Below are 24,271 nucleotides of genomic sequence, written 5' to 3' on the forward strand. Positions count from 1 at the left end.
CTAATCATTTAAAAACTAACACAAGATTTATATATAAATGTCTTAAATCAGCAATTTAAAAATTCATCTATATATATAAAAGCGAAAATGTGTGTATGTATGTTTGTGTGTATGCATGTATGTTTGTATGTCTGCTAAAATCTTTCGACAGACACAACAAAAATTCACAAACTTGGTCTCATATGAAAGCTCCACCTTCTGGACGACAAATATCGAAAAATTGGCCCAAAGTGACCATCAGAAGTGCGTCAACTGATCGATTTTCTGCGGGGGGATGGGGGGGGGAGTGACATTTTAATGTTAAACATTACATATTTTTAAATCGATTTATAACTGCCCCAAAAAATACGGCCACCAACTCTTCTACATAAAGTATACATGCGGCCGTTTATTTTGGGTCAACTTGTATTTAAAACCTGCTGAGTCATGTCACGTGATCTTGACGTCAGCAACCTCTAATGGCGGTCTGAATTTACAATTTAAAAAATGTTGTTATCGGTAAAAAAAAATTAATTAAAGCTAAACTATGAACTTCTACGCTATGGCAACGTTACCAAAGTTATTACCACATTCAAAATAGGTAGATACGATAGTTAAACGAAAAATAATAAGCCAAACATGTGAAGTAAAAAAAAAATATGCTTACAAAAAATATTAACGAACGAAGTTTTTAGATATAAAAACAGCCAGACGCCATTTTCCAGTCTTTAGAGTAAGGAAGACAAAGTGAGAGAGAGAGAGAGAGACGCAAACAGAGAGAGAGAGAGTGAGAGAGATGCAAACAGAGAGAGAGAGAGAGAGAGATCCAAAATGGACAGGGGGGAGGGTCAACAACGCATGCGTCAGATGACGTCATGACGTCGTGACCTGATTTACAACAAACTTTATATACACCGCTTTAGCGCAGTTAGTTAAGGCCTTGGTTTATTATCTAAACGTTTTGGGTTCGAATCGTGGTGTGAGATGTTTTTTTTGTTTTTTTTCGATTTTTTAAATTTAAATATTGAACCCTGTATTATTTAAGCCATTTTTCACGTAACGTTCGTTTTTCTGTTTTAATCGTTCGTTTGCCTTACGTTATTTTTTTGGTGTTTTAACCCCCCCCCCCCCGCTTAATTAAAACGTTGTTTTCTTTTCTTACTTTGCTTATAACAATGCTTTCATCGTCGTCGTCGTAACGCTCGATGACTTTCAAACATCTTTCACTTCTGGCTGGCCGATTTTATTTTTAAACTTCAGCTCAGGGGTTCGGCTTCGATCCTAACCCCCCCGCCCGGCTTCTTTTTTATTTAACACCACACACCCCTACAAACACCCGAGCAACGCCGGGTACCCCTCGCTAGTAATAAATAAATGGCAAATAATTAAATTACTGTTGAAAGAACGTTTTAGATATAACACGTGTTCATGTCCGCGCGAGTGTAACCAATGTTCGTTGCGGGACTGGTATTGTAGAAGGAATAGGAAATATGTGTTCATCTCAAGTTTGGGTCACTATCGTTTGTTCGCGCGTGGGAATTGAAGTGAGTGTTGTAGTGGAAATGATAATGATAGTCCAGCGTGTAGACAAAGAAGAGGATATGAGAGTTGACATCCATTAGTAGTCAGCTACGCGAAGGTGTTCTCAGGGACCAGTAGTAGATAGAGAGAGAAAGAGTGGGAATGTGTACATACAGTCTGTTAGCTCGTGCCCCATACATAGTAGTAAGTGGGCGTGAGGTAGGCGTGTGTGCACGCCGAAACGGCGGCGGCTAGCGTGCCGACCAGCCACCTAGGAGGCTAGTCTCGAAAAGGAAGAAGCCGGTTGTTGCTCTTTGTTTTATACTTGTTTCCGGTGGTCATTTGCGCATGTGTATATTTCCTTAGAAAGCGGAAGTGACGTCGTCCATGTGTGCGTTCGTGTGCGCGTACATATGTGTGCGTTAGCGCGTGTGTATATACACGTGAATGTGAGTGTATGTACGCGAACGTGAATAAATGTACGTGTGTGGACGTGGGCGCGTATGTTTGTGTGCGTGTATGTATGACATAGCTTGAAATGTGAATGTGTGTTTTTGTGTGAGGCTTGAAAAAGGCTTGTACACATCACAATGCTGTATTGAATATAGAATTACCGGAAATTATCTTTTGTAAGAAAATTTGTTAAATCATAAATTAGTAATTTCCAATAAGAAATAAAATAAAAATTAGTGTGTCACATTGAATGGTGAATAAAAAAGCCTTAGCATTATTGTATCCATTTACTATGCCTCCCCACGAGACAGAGTTAGACACCAGGGTCGTTTTTTTAACGCGGAGAAAAGGTACAAAAATAACAATTTTCTCAGTCGTGAAGGATTTCTCCTCCACTGAAAGAGAACGAGAAATGGATGTGCCGCATCTGAAGAACAGATGGTATTTATTTGCTCCCCCACCGAGCAAATTAGGCACAAGGCCAATTTTTAATGTGAGGAGTGATGGGAGGGGGAAGGGAAAAAGGGGACCAGCTCCCGAGAGGTGGGAAATGGGAGCTGGTTAAAGGTCAGACATGTGGGGTTGCCCCCACATCTGGTCTTTGCTAGTCATAGCTAGTCATAGCTTGCAGTATCTGAAGAACAGATACTACACTTTGATCTTGGCCAAAAGGCCAAGTATTATAAGAACTCTTAGTTAAATAACCTTTCATCAAAGAAAATGTTTTCTTTTTTTATGTGTATGTGTGTGTGAACTCTCTGGAAAACGTTGGTTGAAAAGAAATTGTTTTAGAATTTACTACTACTACTACTACTAATAATAATAAAACATTGTCATCAGTGCTGCGAAAGTAATATCACTACTATCATTATTATTACTGCTATAATAATAATAATAATAATAATAATGAATATACTTATTATTATTATAATTATTTTATAAAAGGTGTCATCATATACCAAGGATCAGAGGCGACTCGAGGATAAGGGTTATTGTGTGTACGGTAGTCATTGGGACAATAGTATAGTAATCGTTAGTTGTGGAAATTTGGTATAATTAGATTATTTAAGAGGACGGTTCAACAAGAACTTGTTTACATTGGACTTGAAAACGACAATATTGTAGTCAGCAGGAAAAACGAACAAGCGGAACAAACTTCCACAGGCGGGCAGTTGTAGGAAAGAAGTTTTGCTTATAGACTCCACATTTAGGTTCAGGCACTGATAGAGAGTGGAGGAAAATTTTTTATATTGATTTTGGCTAGATGAGTATTTTTTTTTTTTTTTGTGAAAGATTGGCAATAGGGGGGACACTTGCCATAAAACTTCTTCTTCTTCTTCTTCTTCTTCTTCTTCTTCTTCTTCTTCTTCTTAGTAGTAGTAGTAGTAGTAGTTCTTGTTGCCTAAATTATTTGAAGATGTTTGCTAGAACCATGTTTTAATGAAAAAAAAACAAAAAAGAAGAAAGAAAAACATAAAGAGTAAGCTATACTATAAATAAACTGTTTGCCTTGTTTTAGCACCTGCACCGTCGCCAAAATACTTTTAATAACCGGGTCTCCAAAAATTGGATTCTACTTTCTTTTATTTATTTATTTATTTTGTTCTTTTTTCATGAAAAACCTGGCAAAAAGTAGAACAGTGGGTGATTAGTTTTTAATTTAACTTTCCTGCAAATTTAAAAAAAATGTTTAGTCATGTGTATTAATTAGAATTAATCAACCCGTCTAGCTGAAACCACTGTCAGTAATTTTCCCCACTCTTTATCTGTGCCTAAATCAAAACGTAGATTCCATGAACAAAGCTTCTTTCTTAAAACTGCATGCCTGTGGAACTCTGTTCCGTTTGCCTGTTTCCCACCTGACTACAACTTGGATGTCTTCAAGTCCAACATAAACAAATTCCTGATGAATCGCCCCCTTAAGTAAGACACTTTATCAATACTAACGATTACTACGATACTATCCCATTGATTACTGTACACGCAATAACCCTTATCCCTGAGTGGCTTCTGGGCCTTTATAAGAGGTGACCTCCATGTAAAAAAAAAAATATATATAAAATAAAGCAAGTCTTTGACTTAAAAAAAAAGTTAGTGTCCTGGAACTGGAGGATCATTTTACACTAAATTTATACACAAAACAGATACCCCACTGTAAAGTCGTAGTTTTTTTTGGGGGGGGAGGGGGGGTCACCATGTTTTGGGGTTGTTCTTGAGTTGTAACACAGTGCATATGAGCACATGAGAAAATAGCAGCAGCAGCGAAGTAGTTGAAAAATGCACATATGCAAATTAGGAAATGTGTACAAAAAGAAAAAGGAAAAATAAGAGAAAAAGGACAGCAAGTGCTCGAGACAGAAATGAAAGTGGTGTCTAGGAAAATGGACGTGTAAAACTAAGGCAGAAACATGGCTGACTGCAGCCGGCGTGAGGTTGGAGAAGAAAAGTGTACACTGGTGAGATGGACGATGGCGGGAGATTTTTAAGTGCCCCCCCCCCCCGAAAGAATTATAAAGTTAATAAAAAAAATTTTATTGTGAAAGTAAAAATGCCGACGCGGACTTTTATTTCTATTCCTGTTTTATTTTTTTTGTCCATTTGCGACATTATGGCAACTTTACAAAGCCAAACTTAAGAATTTATCAATGGACATCAAACAATTACGTTTCTGAATTTTTTTAGATGAGTATTGGTTATTCATATTATTTGGATTTATCGGACTACTGTTCTCATCTTGAGTGTGATTTTCACAACGTTTCGGTCGAGGTAACCTCCGACCTTCTTCAGGTGTATCTTGTCGAACTTGGGAATGTTTCTGTCGAACTCGGGAATTCTCTAAATTCTGTCCACCTTTCTGAGTTTGACAGAAACTATGCCGAGTTCAACAAGATATACCTGAAGAAGGTTGGAGGTTACATCGACCAAAACGTTGTGAAAATCACAGTCAAGATGAGAACAGTAATCTTATGAATCCAAATAATACGACGTCAAAGAATTTCAAAGCACAATTTGATAAAGATAAATGTTCTTGGAATAATTCGTCTTTTTAGACATCAGTAACTACTTACATGAAGTCTAGAAATAAAGTAAGATAGCATCTCAGGCGTCAAACAATAACGTTTCCCTTCCTAAAGGAGAAGGTAAGATCTAGGAGGATAGACTAAGGTCATACTAAGTAGTACTTATGCATGAATATGAAATTTATTTATTACAAGCAGAAAAAATCTAATTGAATGGAGTTGCCATTTCTTAAGGTATTGACATAATCGTCAATATGTTTGTTAATACTTATTTGGATAACTTAACATGTTATACTGTGAACAAAAAGTGCAAAGGTAAGTTGAAAACTATAAATCTGAATTTATAGTAAATCTTATTGGTGTCACAGGAATGTATTGATTAGAAGAAAGTATAAAAGCCCAGTACATCCAAGAATGGAGTACTGTTGCCACATCTGGGCAGGATAAACTGCTAGAAGCAGCTTATCCTACCTTAACAGAGTTCAAAATAGACTTCGCAACCTAGTGGGAGGTGGGGGCCCTTTTCTCTTTCCCACAGAAGAGACGTTGCGAGCCTGTGTCTGCTTTATCGTTATTTTCATGGCAAGTGCTCGTCTGAGCCTCAATCTATGGTCCCCACTGTCCTGACTTTCATGAAAAACACTCGTCTAGCTGAAACCACTATCAATAATTTCTCCCACTCTTTATCTGTGCTTAAACGTCGATTCCATGAACAAAGCTTCTTTCTTAGAACTACACGCCTGTCAAACTCTGTTCCATTTTTCTGCTTTCCAACTGACTACAATATGGTCATTTCCAAGTCCAATGTGAACAAATTCTTAAGTAATCCTATTTAACAAATTCTCACTACTAATGATTACTATGACATGTTCCCTTTGACCGCTGTACACTTATTAACCCTTATCCTTTAGTGGCCTCCAGGCCTTGATAAGCGGTGATTCCTTTGTAAAAACAAAAAAAAAAAGTCTTAGGAAGATGAATTAAAAGTGCATAAAAATTCAGAAAAATCTAGGAGAATGTTGTAGTTTACTTGAAACATTGTGTGTAGTGTAAAAAAGATATATACTTTTTAAGGCAATACAATGTAATTTCTCCACCACTTGTACGCTTTTACAAGTATTTGAAAATATTGAATTACAAAGTTTTTTTCAATAATTTTCTTTATTACCTGTTGAGTGTACAGGGTGTTGTTAGCGTAGAATCCGAATTTTTAGAATTAAAATCCCATTGTCAAAGATGGCGTTAGAAAAAGATATGTTTGGTCTTATATTTTTTTTCTCTTGTCAGAAAATTGTTGTATGGAATATAAACGTATTTGACATGAACTCTGATATTTTATTCATCAAATATAGTCATGATGCTTGAATAAATGAAAATGTTTCTAGGGAGCATTCATTATTTAAGTGGAAACTATAGATTATAGAGAAAATAGTAGTGTGAATAGGGTAACACAAGCTGTGTTTATGCAAGAACAACATTCTCTGCTGATTATGGAGTTTGTGGGAGTAGATATTTGCATGAGAGTAAAAAGCCTTCTCTGCATGCCTTCTCTGTAATTGACAACATAATTCTAGAAGTGTAAGCCATGTTTAGTTTCAGAACAGTTTTTGATGGTTCGTTGTTCTACACAAGTCCTGGGAGGTTACTGGTTTGCAGTAGACAGTTCTCGAGTTGGAATCTACAAAGCAAAAGATTCTTCCCGTGTTGACACGAAGGAGAAACCATATGCAAAATTGCTACAGAAAGGTTTAATATTTATGGAGCAATTCTGGTTTCTGATTGGTTGGTAGCAGGACATGAATTAATTCGATTTGTCAGTTCCTAGCAGCATCGTTTACAAGTAGAATCTCCCGACTGTGCGAGATCACACCCCATAAAAGTAAAAAATATTGTAACAGTAATGAACAACATTCTGTGTTGATTATGAGGTTTGTAGGAGTAGATATTTGCATGAGAGTTAAAAGCCTACAATCTTCTCTGCAATTGACCTGGGGGGGAAAAATGTAAAAATAATTTGAACAAGAACAAAATGAATACATATTTTCTGGAAATTGAATGAAGAATGGGTCTTAGTGGCTGCTAGAACTGTTTGGAATATGAAGATTTGGGTTAAGAATATATAATGGGTGGTGAAATCAGGGAAAAATTGACCTTTATAATAGAGACTATTTACTTTTCTTCTGCAGATGGAAATCTTAGTTTTAGTTATGTGTCTGAGATAAAAACCATTTTTCCATCAAAAAGATGAAGACCATCTAATCATCCTACAAATGATGTATGACTCGCACTGGGTGTTTGTTTAAAGTGGAGTTGGTTTGTGCAGAGCCATTCTTACTCTCTCGTCCCAACCAGCCTGATCCAGCGGCAAGACAGAGTTGAAACAGCTGGAGGCTAAGTGGGATGTCGAAGCTGCCGGAAGTGCTGACATTCTTCTAAATACAGCGGTTGATATTACCAAATGCTTATTACTTATATACGGCATAATCGCGTTGACACACCAGTTCTCATCAGATCACGGAAGTTAAGCAACATTGAGCCTGGTTAGTACCAAATGGGTGACCATTTGGGAATTCTAGGCGCTGTATGTGCTCTCTGCTTATCTCGGCATTTGTTTCCAGTCGTCCCGTACATACACTTCACTTGCCACTGGTATTTAACAATGTCAACCCAGGATAGGTGTGGTTGGAGATTGCGCACCTCCTGCCACAAAAATTTCACACACAGGCACCCCTACGTGGGTATCCATAGTCTGTCAAAGACTGAAGGAGCCTGTTTTTATTACCAAATGATCATCCATTTTAGTACTAACCAGACTCAACCTTGCTTAACTTTGGTGATCGAATGAGAATCTGTCAGTAAACATGATTGTCATATTGCTAGTTATGTGTTTTGTATGATAATGTAGATTGGTTTTCTGGGTGTGGTTTGGTTTGGTTGTTTTTGTTTTACGGCATATCAACCCTTTTCAGGTTATTTAATGCCGAATTCCAGTGATTTCAAACAAAAAATATTTTAATAGAATATATATATATATATATATATATATATATATATATATATATATATATTCAAGTCTGTTTCTATTTAACCCATAGTTGAGACCCTAACAGGTACTATCACTCCGAGTCAGAGTGGACCTGGGAGCAATCGCAATTAAGGCCCACAAGCTGGGGCCTTACCATTGGATATAGTTTAAGGTCATATCCAGGACCGATTTTCTGGGATTTATAAGACTATTGTTTCTTATGATTTATTTACCTATATTGAATTTTTTTACGTATATACTGCAATTTAATAGTTAGTGTTAGTATTACTATTAACATTTTTAATTCTGGTGTTAGCAATCTGAAAAATGTAAGAATGTAGCAACAATATTTCATCTTAGAATTCTTCAGAAATTTTTTTTGTATCATTTAATGGCGTGTTACAAACAAAATATATAAATAAAGGTATGTACAATACATATTTTATAAAAGATAACATCAAAGAAAATCTACTTTTCAGAAAATTATTTCTAGTTTTTCTTTTGAAAACACTTATATTCAACTTGTGTAAATGTAACATATATATATAATATAAAATCTCCTGTTAAATGCTTATCATAGTCATGAATAATACTTTTGCAGATAGTTCTACTGAACTATCGTCGATTGTCTGAAACGGTTATTGTCCTAGAAATGTTACTTGAATACCATACAATATAACCGGAGCGAATCAAGCAGACAAATATGCATTTGATAATTAATCCATTAGACATGATTTTTGCTGGGAGGCACACCTTTTAAACAGTCACTTAACATTGAATACACTGTGAATTGCTTTTGTTAAAAAATAGAAATCAATTTTTTTTTCTGTTTCCCCTGTGGGCTTCCCTCCACATCTGGTTTGCATTTCATATAAAGATTGCGTTCTTTTGTTGCAGTATTTGATATTTAAGCAATTATAAAAAGTTTTATTTTGGGAACACAAAGAATTATCTGAAAAGAAATGTGATTATACCTTTAGAAAGTTTCTTGAAGCTTTTTTTTTAATTGCCTTAAACATTTTCTCTTTCTTTTCTGCTTTTTTTTTTTTTTAATCAATGTTTCTTGCTGAGTTGTTTCTTCTCACAGGAAAAGAAAAAAATACTTAAATAAAAGTCAATAACAAAATAAGTTTTGTCCTTGCCATCAGCATATATTTGTATAATGAACCTAACTTTACATAAAGCCTTATACCATTCTTGCTCTCTTGTAAGGCTGAAAAATATCAACGTTGTATGCAGCTCAGCTGTAAAGTCCTTGGAATGTGAGCAGAGTTCCTAGTATTTAATTCGTAAATTGGGTGTAGAACTCATAACTTGAAAAAAAAGTTTCAAATGATTTAAAACCACAAGTTAATTGGATAACAAAAAAAATTTACTTTTTCATCTTCAGCCACAGCTAATGAAAGTCTGTTATTACACTTTTATTCTAATTCCACTCTAAATTTTACCATTTTTATTTCCATAATAATTAGTTGAAGTATTTAGCATTATCTCGGGATCAAAATTGTAGATCTCAATTCTGTAAAAAAAATAAATTTTATGATTGAAATAAAAAAAAAAAAAAAAAAATGAAACCATCAGAAATAAAAAGTAAAAACCACATGAAAATTATGGTGTATGTATTTGAACTTGTGATGGCATTTATCCAGGGTGGATTGAGCCAACTCCAAGTTAATTTGCTGCATCACGAGTCAAGCCAGTCCATCCAGGTCTGTTCGCTGCTAACTATTCAGAATACTTCAGCCATTCACTGGTATATCTATAAAAGTGAGAATGTGTGTGTGTGTGTGTGTGTTTGCGTGAGAGAGGACGCTTATCAACCTATATACTCAATAGATTTTTGATCTACAGGCTTGAAATTTCATATATAGGATACTCAGACGTGCAGAAAACTTTTTAATAGGTTTTAATCTGGAAAATGGGCTGCTAAGGTGTCAAAATTAAAAAAAAATTGGTACATGGGTGTCGTCAGATTTTTATCTGTTTGCTAACTGTTTCATGAATGCGCATACGTGAATTGTTCACATGACAGATTCATTGTTAAACATGAGTAGGCTTGAAAACACTTTTTAAAGATCGTGTCAAGCTAACTTAATCGTTATCGTACCTGACTCACTGTCTTTAGGTTTTGGTTTCGATCTCAGCTCGAGTATTTTTATTTTTCTTTACTTGCAAGACGTGAACTGTTTGGGAAAATACATATTTGCATGCACATGTTTCTGTATGAATTAAAATATAATATTTATGCATATTTTACGACCGGGCGTCCTGCTAGTATATATATATATATATATATATATAAGTGTTGGGACGATTAATTGGAATCGAATTGGAAAAATTCAGAATTTTTGGAATTTCGGAATAGGGGGTGGGGCTTGTTTTCGATTCCAAAACGATTCTTTTATTTATTTATTTTTTCCCTAGAAATTATAAAGAAATAAACACATTTATTTATCAGAAGAATATTTATTTAAAACATGAAAATAAGGGACATGGAACCAGGATTTCTGAATCCAATTTAATTATTTTATTGGTAAATTATGGAAAACAAAGTAAATAATTAAGAGTTCACTTAATTTTATTGCCTTAGGAAACCAGTTTGAAATGCTCACACTTATTTTAGCACCTAGGTGATAAAAGAATACTGTTACTCCTGAGAGTTAAGCCGCTCCTGACAAGTTCTATTTTTAATTTTTCTGATCCCTACCTGGTCTCATGTTATTTGGAATAGTCATCTTTGAAACAATCCTGTTTTATTACATTTTTTTTGCCACAAGTGAAAATCTCATATAAAAATCACATATAAAAATCACATATAAAAATCACATAAAAATCACATATAAATCACATATAAAAATCACATATAAAAATCTCATATAAAAATCACATATAAAAATCTCATATAAAAATCTCATATAAAAATCACATAAAAATCTCATATAAAAATCACATATAAAAATCACATATAAAAATCTCATAAAAATCTCATAAAAATCACATATAAAAATCTCATAAAAATCTCATATAAAAATCACATATAAAAATCTCATATAAAAATCACATATAAAAATCTCATAATGAGTTAATCAAAACTGGGGATATAAAATGGATGTTTAGAAATTTATCAAATTATAAAAAAGAAATTATATGTACATTTAAAATCACCCCCTCAATAAGATTCTACTTTTTAGGCGATTATATGTGAATACACTGAAAAAGAAAACAAATAATTATTGTAGAATTCAGAGTGGGTTTAGTTGCACATATAAATTAAGTGTAAAATGACCTTCTTTTTCCTGGCCATTCTAACTTTTAGGGCAGTTAACCAAATTGTTTACCACTAATCTTAAGTCTGACCGACTATGTCATAAAACCAGTCATAATCACTTTCTTTTTCACATTACCACCCAGACTTAGGACTGTTCTGTATTCTTGCTTTTCAACTGACTACAATACGTTCATCTTCAAGTCCAACATGAACAAATTCTTGATCAGCCTTCCTCTTAAATAATCTAATTGACCAAATTTCCACTACTAACGATTACTACCATATTTTTCTATGGACTTCCATTATCGTCATTACCGACATCCCTCATCCTCGAGTGTCATCTGGGCCTTGATAAGTAGTAACAAAAAGCAGGTTTTGTATGATTATTCACAATGTCATATTTTATACTAAGTTTTGATCAGGAACATTAACATGACTAAGATTTTAAAACAAACAAAATTGACTGCATCTTAAAACGCTGTCTGGCCCGAAAGAGCAAGCATTTTCCATTAATTTTATATGCAAAACCGACTTTTTGTTGTTTTCTTTATTTTTTTTATTTATTTATTTATTTTTTTTTCAGGCTGTTTTGTAAAACAAAGAATCACATTTTTATTTTCTGGTAGATTAGCATATGAGATTAGCATATGAGATTAGCATATGAGATTAGCATATGAGATTAGCATAGGTTGCAGAATTCTAATGAGATCTTTATTTCTTTCACAACAGAATATTATAATTGTGAATTGGCGATGTGGCACAATGACGTAGCCTCTTTTGAAGGATCTGGGGACTTCTACATTAATAAACCTTGTGCCTAACTTGATCTGCACTTGCGCAGTGCAATTGTGTAAAACAGGTGTTTGTGATTTTGAAAATGTTCTGCGATGACTCAAGCCAAGAATGACAGTTTGTTTATAATATTGAATCAAGGCAAAACGATATAAGACTTTAGAATTGGAAAGGTCAAACCAGGAGAACTCAGCAATGAGGCATTCGAAAACAAAACAAAGTTTAACCTGTCTGAATATATCTTCTCTCTTTTTATGTCCCTCTCTCGTTCTCTCTCTTTCTTTCTCTATTTCTCTCATTCACTCCCTTTCTCTCTCTTTCGTTGAAGAAAGAGAGAATTGAAATATGATTGTATATATATGAGGATATAGTAGTTTGGTTTGCACGCAATGAGCCGACTAAATATGCTTCCTACTTGTTAACTGTTAAATAAATTATATATTTTTTATAAAAATGCATTTGTTCGCTACTTTTGTACAAGTGTCCGATTTCAGTCTGCAGTTCCTCCCATTATTGTGACGACAAAAAGCTGCCTGTGATGACGCATTGAACACACAAGAAGCGACCCATGCTAAACAGTTTCAGCCGATGACATATCGACCCGTTTTTGTTGATGTTTCCAGCATATGCCTATCGTTAGATATCGTTTATTCCCCGGGGAGCTGGTTGCGTTCCTAAGACGTTCCTCAACCAAGTAACACTCCCGGGGAAGTGATAGTATCATAGCAAAAAAGAAAACCAGTCACAATAATTTTTTCAAAGTAATCACCTTAAAAAAGTATATTCTTATTTTTGGCGGTAGGCTAATAATAATTTCCCCCACTCTTTATCTGTGCCTAAACCTAAACGTAGATTCCATGAACAAAGCTTCTTTCTTAGAACTGCACGCCTGTGGAACTCTGTCGTGTTTTCTTGCTTTTCAACTGACTACAATACGTTAATCTTCAAGTCCAACATGAACAAATTCTTGATGAGCCTTCCTCTTAAATAATCCAATTGACCAAATTTCCACTACTAACGATTACTACCATTACCGATATCCCTTATCCTCGAGTGTCATCTGGGCCTCGATAAGTAGTAACTCCTTTGTAAAAAAAAAAGAAGCTTGTTAGTTCTAATGAATGCTTGTATTTTACCTTGTGTATAATAATTAGAAATTTTAGAACAAAGTTAAAAACTTATTGCAAAAATGAGGATGTCTTAAGTCTACATATTCAGAAATATTTACTTAATTTGAAAAACCTCTTAAGATTACAAATATAATATACTTATCACAATGGATAACAAAACATGAGTTGGAACAATTACATTGAGAGCATTGCCAGAACCGCTGCGAAGAAATGTAATAAAAATGTAATTAAAAAAAAAAAAAAAGAAGGTAGGTTCTCTCTACCGTGCTAGAAAGCTACTAACGCCCAAAAGTATCCTGTACATCTATAAGGCCACCATTCGCCCATGTATGGAGTATTGTTGTCATATTTGGGCTGGTGCATCTGCTACTAGTCTCTCGCTCCTAGACAAGGTTCAAAAGAGAGTCGCCAACCTGATAGGTCCTGAACTGGCATCTAAACTTCAGCCTCTGTCCCATCGATGAAATGTTGCATCCCTCTGCCTGTTCCACAAGTACTTTAACGGTGAATACTCCAACGAACTGCAAGCACTTGTACCCCTCGACGTAAATACCCCCAACAAATCTGACAAGCAGCTAAATCCCACCACTTCACAGTAGAGATCCCTAGATTTAAGAGAGCCTTCTACTTGAGTAGTTTTTTCCCCCAGAACGGTTAGACTTTGGAATTCCCTTCAGGGTCCCTGCTTCCCCAACTGTACTGATATGCAGAAGTTCAAGTGTAACGTGAACCGACATCTTGCTGCCCAATTTCCTACATACTACCTCTGCAACTTATGTCCTCGATAGTAACTCCCTACAAAGTGGCAATGTAATAAATAGACAAACGTAGATAACAGTTTACAAAAAAAACAAAAAAACATTATTGATGCTTAAAAATTAGCAAAAGGAATTCACAGTAGAATGACTGAAATTATTTGGTGATTCTGATGAATTTTAACGTAAAAAGTGTTTAAAGTTAAAGTATCTTTTTCTCAGATGCTAATGATTTTTCATTTTTGGTCTTTCTTTGTTTATGAAACTTTTTTTCTTATGTTCATACTTTATTAATATAGAGAAACTTGATGAATGGCCATCCTAGGATATGTGGAATTTATTCGCTGATCAGAAAAGTTTGGATCCATGCTATTCTCTATCTATATAAGAGCCAGGTACGTCCAAGGATGGAATACTGTTGCCACATCTGGGCAGGAGCTGCTAGAAAGGACTTGTCCTGCCTTGATAGAGTTCAAAATAGACTTCGTAGCCTCGTAGGAGATGTCCTTTTCTCCTCCTTGCAACCTCTATCTCACAGAAGAGATGTTGCAAGTTTGTCTCTGATGTATCGTTATTTTCATGGACAGTGTTCGAATGAGCTTCAATCTATGGTCCCCCCTCGCCAAACTTTCACAAGAAACACTCGTCTAGCTGTAAACACTATCAATAATTCCCCCCACTCTTTATCTGTGTCTAAACCTAAACGTAGATTCCATGAACAAAGCTTCTTTCTTAGAACTGCACGCCTGTGGAATTGTCTTCCGTTTTCCTGCTTTCCGGCTGACTACAATATGGTTGTGTTCAAGTCTAAAGTAAATAAGTTCTTGATGAGCCATTCCATATAAGTTATCAAATTTACCAAATTTTCATTACTACTGATTACTATATTGTCCAATTTCTACTGTACACTCTTTAACCCTTATCCTTGAGTGGCCTCTGGGCCTTGATAATGTGGTGATGCCTATGTAAAAAAAAAAAAAAAAATGTCACCTTAAAATAAAAATATAAGGATACTAAGGTTTATGTCTAGAATTCTTTTACTAATTTTCATCAAAATTTATTACATCATTTTGATTCTAGAAAAAGTCTAAAATTTAAGGGGTGTTTATAAGAACTTGAAATTCAAGGAATCTTGCTTAATTGATTTCTAATTTAATGCAAATCTAAAATATTTCAATTTTCAAATGGGAAATTGTTCAAATTTTATGTTTCTAAAAACTGTTTAAATACTCTAAAGAGACTGGATTTTGAGAAATATTTATTTATTAATAACGATTGTTGAAATTTCACAAAATTCGGAGATACATGAATTTTTGAAAACTCGTCTGAGTCTCGTGCATAGCGAACACACGAACACAATGCACAACACTTTCAGTTTCAAGACACATACGATTATCAACCCTGTTGCATATTTCAGCAGATAGACGGCAATATCAATTTTTCTCTTTTTCCTTCTCTTTTTTCCTTCCTCTTTTTCTTGAGTAAGAAACGTGCGCCATGTGCTTCAAGTGTGTTTTACCACGGTTACCGAGATATAGAAGGAGGTGGGTGTACATGAATGAGAGACGTCATTTCCAAAGCAACATGTAGGTAAAAGCTGGCTACAGTTAGCTGTGTTCAATCACGTGGCCATGCTAACAGGCATAAAAAATATTTTTCATTGTCTTAGAGAATGGCCGTGGAGAAAGGATAATTCTCGATTTGAATAATTACCATAATTGCACATTGGCAGGGATAATCTTAATCTAACAAAATATAGCAGTAAGTTGTTTTTGAACTTTTCTCAGATGTTTATCGAAGAAAGTCGAATATTTCATTTTATTTGTTTAAACTGCAAAACAATTTTGATATGAAAATATTTTTCAGTTTGTTCTTTTAAATAATAAATAAAATTCATTGAGTATTTCCAAATATTTTAAAGCATTTTCTACAACAATTTTTTTATTTTATTTTTTTTTAAACTAAAGCGATCAATGAATTTAATATTTTAGCACCGGGTGTAATTTATTTCTTTGAAATATATTTAAAACTGTTAAAGTTTTTTGTTTGTTTTACAACACTTTAACAGTAAATAATTTACGTGACTGAAATGGGAAATGAAATAGGAAAATCATCTCTTCTCTCCCGAGACACACGAACACAAATTCACCCTAAAAATTCATTAACGAATCAGTTTTAATTAAAGTTTTTATATGAACTAAAAATAAAGAGTACATTAAATTTTAGTTAACATATTTTCCTGTGTTTTATCTTATAAATAAATGTTATTGTTCTTATTTTGGAACTTGGTCAGTGTATGCACCGTATTAAAATAATAACATTATCATTCAGAAAGCCATTCTTAACATGGGGGAGTTTTTTTTTGTTTTTTTTAACTATTCTGCGTTTTCACCTTACAATTTAATAATAAAAAAAGAAACCAGAAAAATTTAATTTAACTTGGAAATACTATCTAAAATATAACACGGTGTATACACTGCACAAGCACCATTATTATTATTATTATTATTATTATTATTATAACAACAATAATAATAATTAAAAAATGGTGTAGATGACATCAACTGACGCCACACCAACTAGTTGTGAAGGGTCAGGGAGAATGGAAAGATTGAGATGATAGAGTTCTAACCAGCACACTCCACTGGAAGTGTGCAGTTCAAAATTGGTACCTTAGGGGGGCATTTTGTCTCTCAATCCCCAGAAAACACCAATGGCCGATGCCAATGTGAAATCAATGGCAAACGGCTGTTGCGATAATGTGCAATCATCTGCACGAATAGTCAAGAGGTGGAGAAAACTAGAAATCTAGGGAGACTTATTGTCACTCGGTCTCCAGGGAACATCACAGGTTACTGCCAGTAAGCGATCACTGATGATGGCCTGTGAGACAACTCCTAGTGAGTGAAATAATAATAATATGTCCCCTCCCAAATTCACCACCACCACCCTGATTTAATATCATAGATGTTTACTATATTTTCTTCGTTTTTAACCAATGTTCACATCATAGTATGATTGTCTTTTAGATTATTTCTTTAGTTATGGGAATTTCATTTTCGTATTCGTGTATTCTGCACTGGGGTTTGTATTACTGTACACATAGATTCGAAAAAGTTGTCAAAAAAACAAATATATAACAAATAAATGTTATCAAAGGCAAGATAAGTTACTTTTCTACCAAACTGGATATATTTTTTTGTGTTTTTATTCAATGTAACATATTCATTCAGCTCGAAAAACATGCAGTGTTTACCGATGTATTGGACAATTCAAAATGGCGGCCGACTATCTTTTGAACACGGTAAGTTCGAGAAAAGGTGCTATAAATAATAAAATAGACAAAATACTATTAAAAAAACACCGAATATATGTCAACCTATGTCACGGTAATATATATTGAGCGAATTTCTAACAGTATTTTGTCTAGTTTATTATTTATAACACCTTTTCCCGAACTTAGCGTGTTTAAGAGATAGTCGGCCGCCATTTTGAATTGTCCAATACATCGGTAAACACTGCATGTTTTTCGAGCTGAATAAATATGTTACATTGAATAAAAACACAAAAAATATATCCAGTTTGGTAGAAAAGTAACTTATCTTGCCTTTGATAACATTTATTTGTTATATATTTGTTTTTTTGACAACTTTTTCGAATCTGTGTACAGTAATACAAACCCCTGCACTGATATGAAAATGAACACTATAGCGGAGTATAGGACTCCTAACCATGCATGAAACTGATGAAAATACTCTACACATTTTGATGGAAAACATGGGAAAAAATGAACATAGAAGAATAGAAAACTAAAACTTTAAATATAATTTTTGTATTAAAAGTAATAGTTATTTAAATATTTCAACATATAATCTTGTGGGGAAAATCTAGCTCCCCAATAAGGGGCACTCTGGATAGGAACAAACATTAAAATTGCCTCAGTCATGAAGAATTTCTCCTCTATTAACCGAGGACAGAAAAGGTAAAGTGTAGCATCAAAACATATACTACATTGTGATCTTTTCCCAAAGGTCAAGAATTGTTTGTGTTTAATATGTTTCTTTAATTGTTTGTTGTCTAAATTCATAATTCAGTTTTATCAGTATTAGATTGTATATTGCTTTAAAATTACGTAATTTTACATAGATAATATTTATATTTTATATTAAATAAAGTTGAGTTTCACCATTAATCGAATTCTGTTTCTTTCTTTTCTATTTTAACACGTATTTATGCTCTTTTTAAAAATGCCCTCATATAGTATCGACAGTGACAGTTTGACAAATCTTACCTACATTGCCTGCAGGCATTTTTTAGTTAACAGGCTTTCTATATCTCGGTGGCCGTGGTTTTACACATGCAACCGATTCTGTTATGAGATGAACTTTTATGCACTATTCAACCTTATCGCGGTAAACCCAAACATTGCAAATCATGACCAAATTCTACAATCATGAAACACCTTTAAACAAATTACTTAAAGTCCATACTTGATCGGCAAAGATCAATAACACGCATGCACACATATATCTTATGCATTTTTTTTACCGAAATCTATTGTCTGTAAAAAAATGCTTAAATGTTCTTTCTTGTTTAAATAAAATTTACAGTTTTGTATATATATATATAAATTTGGTACATATTTTCATTAATTTATGGCAATGAATGCACAAGCCTACCAAAATAGTTTCTACTCTTTCTTTACCCCTAATTGCACAAAAATTAATTAAACTACATATAGCCCATATTATCCATCTTTACAAATAACAGCTGTGTTTCATACACCCATATGCAAAATCACCCCATGAAGCAGCAACTTTATGGCAACCTACCTGCCATATCTAATACCATCATGGAAAGATGCCTACGATTTGCCGGTCACTGTCTGAGGAACAAGCATGAATTGGTGAGTGATATATTGCTATGGACCCCACGACACGGACGCACAAGCAAAGGACGACCTATATCCACATCCAGTAAATAGCACACGACGCCAACTGTGAACCTGAAGATCTGAGGCAGCTAATGGAAGACAGGAAACTCTGGAGAGGAAGAGTCACATTGGTCCGGGCGAGGAGCCCGTCATGATGATGATGATGATGGTGATGGTGGTGGTGGTGGTGGTGGTTTCAAAAGTCATAATTACCGGTTGATCAGTGTAAGAGTATACAAACTTGTATACATATCGAACTTTATATAAATCGAAATAATAAAAAGTCATCTTAACCAGAAAATGCAGGATTCATTAAATACGGTATATATTACTAGATTAACATCCGGGTCATAATGAAATACATCTAGAATATTGAGATATCGATAATACAAAAAAAAAATGCATAGGTATGGTTTTACTACAAGATTACACAAGAGTTAATTTATTTTTGTTTTAGAAGTTTAGAAACTTGTATTTTTATTAGAAATTTGTATTCTAATCAAACTAAATCATACATAAGTCAATGTCGTATATTTTTTTCTTCTACTCTTTTTCTCTCATGTAAGCAATTTTTTTTTAATGTGAAATACTGAGCAAGATGTTCGTTTGGATGATCAAAAGATAAGTAATTTCCTTCAGTTGACATTTTATTTTATTTTTCTTCTGAAATCTTCAAATGCATGAAGACAAATGTATGTGCTCCTCTCCTGGCACAAATTTCTAACAAAATTATGTTAATATTTCTGCAAACTTGTATTCTTCAAGACTAAGTTAATTAAAAACATTAAATCCACCAGAGTGCATTTCTGTTTCTTCACAGCTCGACCATTTAAGTTTGTGTTAATTGTAAGAAAATAAAAAGATTGAATTACATTATGACTCATTGAAATTTAAAAAAAAATATGGAAGATTTTACATTTGTACATCTATATCAAAAACACTTTTTTAATTTTTTAATTCCATACTTTGTGGACCAGGCGTGAACGCAGACCCCACAATTTTAATGATCCACCGTTCTGCCAGATCAAACATACCCATTCCTGTGTTTCCATCTTCTATCATTATATCTAATCAGTTTTTAAAATAGTCAACCATATAGGAGCCTATTTGTGACCAGACACACACACACACACACACACACACACACACACATGCACATTCAGCTTTATATTATAGATAATTTTATAGATAAAAGTTAAAACAAAATTATCTATAGTTTTATAACAATTTGGTTTAAGTGATAATTTAATGGCCAAGTGGTATCGTAATAACTAAAATGAATTTTAAAATCCTACTTAAGATGTACTAGCAGCGGGACGGGGGGGGGGGCTTTACCCGGTCGTAAAATACACTTAAATATGATATTTTAATTTGTCCAGATTTCGTATGTATTATTATAAAGTCGTGATTTCAAAAGTAAAAAAAAAGTATTTTGGTGCCATCAGCTAGAATCGATACCGAAACTGTAGCATTCAAAGCCGGTGACGTTTCAACTGTAGCAACGCGGCACACATATAAACCGATTAAAAATTAAAAATGATACTAAGATGAATGTACAAAATGTTTAATGATTTTTTTTTTTTCAATTTTGACCCATTTTTGACCCATTAAAAACTATTTTTATCGGCTAAAGATCCATAAAAGGACGGCCTATAAAAAAATCCAATCATTTGAGGCCGCTAGCATCACTCTGCGACTTTCAGTTTCGGATTTGAAAATATGGAGACAGACAGACAGACATATAACCGTTTATATATTAGATTAATTTGGTTATAAAAAAGTAAATGATAGTAAAAGTACTCCTGGGCTACGCCGGTTAATATTTAATGTTATGAATGCACAGAAAAAGATAATTTTTATTCCTACCCCCTCTTCTTAATGATATCTCACATAATGTATACACAAAGCTATTATGCATGAAAGGAAAGCCTTGATACTGGACGATGACACTGATCGACGGCCAAGTGGTTCTCACATGTCAATATGTGCATTTTATCAATTTCACAACACTAAATTCAGTTTTGATCTTCAGTTCTTGCCATTTGACCAGAATACTGTAAGATGAGATCGGAAATAAGTTCCTCATATTGCATTTGGTAACACGTAACTTAGATATCAACTTCAGTTTTTAACTTTTAATATATTAACAAAACGTTTCTAAACAAAATTCTAAACATATATGCCATTAGGGACGGCTTGTGAATTTGATATTGCTTAGATACTTCCTCCGGAGGATGCCAGTTCAACCCGCTTTGGGTAAAAAGAAAAATCTAAACATTAAAACATGTTTTTTTTTTTTATCATCATGCCGACCATCCTATTTATTCAGGTAAGCATTATATATATATATATATAATATATATAAGTGAACGTGTCTGTCTGTCTGTCTGTGTGTCTGTGTACATTTCCCTACGCAATAACTCTGTCAATTTTTAGTCTATATACTCGAAATTTGAAATACCGGGTACTGAGATTTGGGAAAATCGATGTGACGGGTGTCAGCCAGAAATTTTGCTGTTAAGGGGTCAAATTTCAACGATTTGACCTTTAAGAACTCTACCAAACTCCTCCGACAATTTTGGGTCTAGACACTTGAAATTTTAGATATAGGTTCCTTGAACCTGGATCTAACTTAATAAAGTGATTTGAGCCCGAAACTATAAATTTTAAGGGGTCATAATAGGGGTCAAAGTTTTAAAAAATTAACCATTGTTTTGTTTTTCTTTTTTTGCACAGCATACACCTCCAAACACCCGAGCAACGCCGGGCACCCCTGCTAGTATATATATATATATATATATATATATATATATATATATATATATATATATAAACAAACAGCTTCATGGTAAGCAGCTGATTTACAAAATTTTAGTTAAGGTTTTCTCTTTTTATCCTTATGTAGTTAAATTCTGTTTTAAAATTGAAGACTTTTGCGAAATCGGCTTATGCAAATGCTAAGTCTATTTCGGTTTAACAATTTTAGTTGAGGCCTTTTCTTTTTTTTTTCATCCTTATATAAATTAATTCTCTCTTGTCACTATAAACTTTTTAGAAGTCGGATTATGTAGGTGCTAAGTCTGCGATAGGTTAAAGTTAATATTTTTTTTCCTTCTGGGAACTTAAACTGCATTCTTTATTTTTATTTTTGCATTTTTTTTATTCAAAGCTTCTTTCGACTATATATATATATATATATATATATATATATATATATATATATATATATATAACGAACATGAATAATTCATGTTATTGATAGTATGGTTATATAGAGACCTGCCAGGAAATGGCAAGTAATCCGAACGTTATTGATATTTGTAAACATAGAATGTCAGACAGAATATTATCAAAGCGAAATAAATATTTACAGATAAAAAATTTATGTGAAACTACAGGATGGAACGATAAATTTTTCGCCCTTAAAGAAAACAACATTGCATCATTATTTTCCAAACTTTTATTTAAAAAAATCAATTCAGGTAACTTGATTAAGTAGTAGAACTAACAATGTAAATATAGAAAGTCAAAGCGCCGTAATTATTTACAGATTAAATTGTTTGTTAAAATAGTTCCCCAAAATTATTTATGTTAAAATAGTTCCCCAAAATTATTTATGTTAAAATAGTTCCCCAAAATTATTTATGTTAAAATAGTTCCCAAAAATTATTTATGTTAAAATAGTTCCTGAAAATTATTTATGTTAAAATAGTTCCTGAAAATTATTTATGTTAAAATAGTTCCCCAAAATTATTTATGTTAAAATAGTTCCCCAAAATTATTTATGTTAAAATAGTTCCCCAAAATTATTTATGTTAAAATAGTTCCCCAAAATTATTTATGTTAAAATAGTTCCCCAAAAATTATATATGTTAAAATAGTTCCCCAAAAATTATATATGTTAAAATAGTTCCCCAAAAATTATATATGTTAAAATAGTTAAAAAAAAAAAAAAATGTTAGCTTGATAATCAAAATACTTGAGAAAGGCAAATCATCCAGTTTGTGTCTTTGGTCACGTGAAGCTGATGACGTAACGAGATAGTTTGGTAATACACATAATCAGAGTTTACAGTTAAATCATTTCTCTCTGATAGGTTCATAAGAGTAGTGGTTGATGGGCAGAAATCAGAGGCCCACAGTATTAATGCTGTAGTCCCTAAGGGGTCCATCCTGGGCCCAACTCTCTTCCTGATCTACATCAATGATCTCCCAAAACACATACTTAAATCATTCGTTGATATCTATGCTGATGATATAACCATCTATGGCAACACATCAAAAGCCGTAAATGACAAGGTTCTAATTCTCTCTCTCCTGATCTTGAGCACGTGGTTCAGTGGGGGAAGAGGTGGCTGGTTACTTTTAATGCATCCAAAACGAAGCTTCTATCTTAACATCATCAACGCTCTGATCCCCATCTGGCATCAATTCAAAATGGATGGCTCTCGTCTTGGGGAGGCTCCATGTTTTGACAAGCTTTTGGGTTTGACCTTTACTTCAGATCTGAAATGTGACACGTACATCAGGTTTGTTGCCAAGGACGCTGAGAAAATGGTGGGATCCTTCTGCCGCTCCAGAAGATATCTCACTACTGATGCAATTCTCTATCTATATAAAAGCCAAGTACGTCCAAGGATGGAATACTGCTGCCACATCTGGGCATCTGGGCAGGAGCAACTAAAAACAGCCTATCCTGCCTTGACAGAGTACAAAATAGACTTTGTGGCTTATTGGGGGATGCCCTTTTCTCTTCCCTGCACCCTCTCTCCCATAGAAGAGATGTTGCGAGCCTGTCTTTGTTTTATCGTTACTTCCATGACAAATGCTCGTCTGAACTCCAATCTCTCGTTCCCCCTCACCAATCTTTCATGAGAAACACCCATCTGACTGAAACTACTGTCAATAATTTTCCCCACTCTTTATCTGTGCCTAAATCCAAACGTAGATTCCATGAGCAGAGCTTCTTTCTTAGAAGTGCACGACTGTGGAACTCTCTTCCGTTCGCTAGTTTCCCACCTGATTACAACTTGGATGTCTTCAAGTCCAACATAAACAAATTCCTGACAAACCGCCCCCTTAAGTAAGACACTCTATTAAATCTCTAATACTAATGATTACTACAATACTATCTCATTGATTACTGTACACGCAATAACCCTTATCCCTGAGTGGCCTCCGAGCCTTGATAAGTGGTAACCTACATGTAAAAAAAAAAAAAAATAAAGAAAAGAGTTTGTAGACGGGAAAAGTCGGACAAGTTAACAGAAAAGATATCGTCTCCACGTTTTGGAAGCTGGGTGAAACGCCACTTTAGCATGATGTGGAAAATTAAAACGTCTTGCAGTTCTGATAGGAAGTCAAGAATAAACTTGTATGAAATATATAATCTATTG

The 24,271-nt window shown here is 33.9% G+C and overlaps 1 protein-coding gene and 1 pseudogene across 4 annotated transcripts in view; both read left to right on the top strand.

Moving 5' to 3' along the window:
- The window catches only part of LOC145269813 (diphthine methyl ester synthase-like), a 902,043-nt gene that overhangs the window by 495,958 nt on the left and 381,814 nt on the right, over window positions 1-24,271 (top strand). The window lies entirely within an intron of this gene.
- Window positions 7,445-7,561, top strand: LOC145275217 (5S ribosomal RNA; annotated as a pseudogene).

This window comes from Euprymna scolopes, chromosome 4, assembly GCF_053919585.1.
Source record: "Euprymna scolopes isolate OS-2025 chromosome 4, ASM5391958v1, whole genome shotgun sequence".
Lineage (NCBI taxonomy): Eukaryota > Metazoa > Mollusca > Cephalopoda > Sepiida > Sepiolidae > Euprymna > Euprymna scolopes.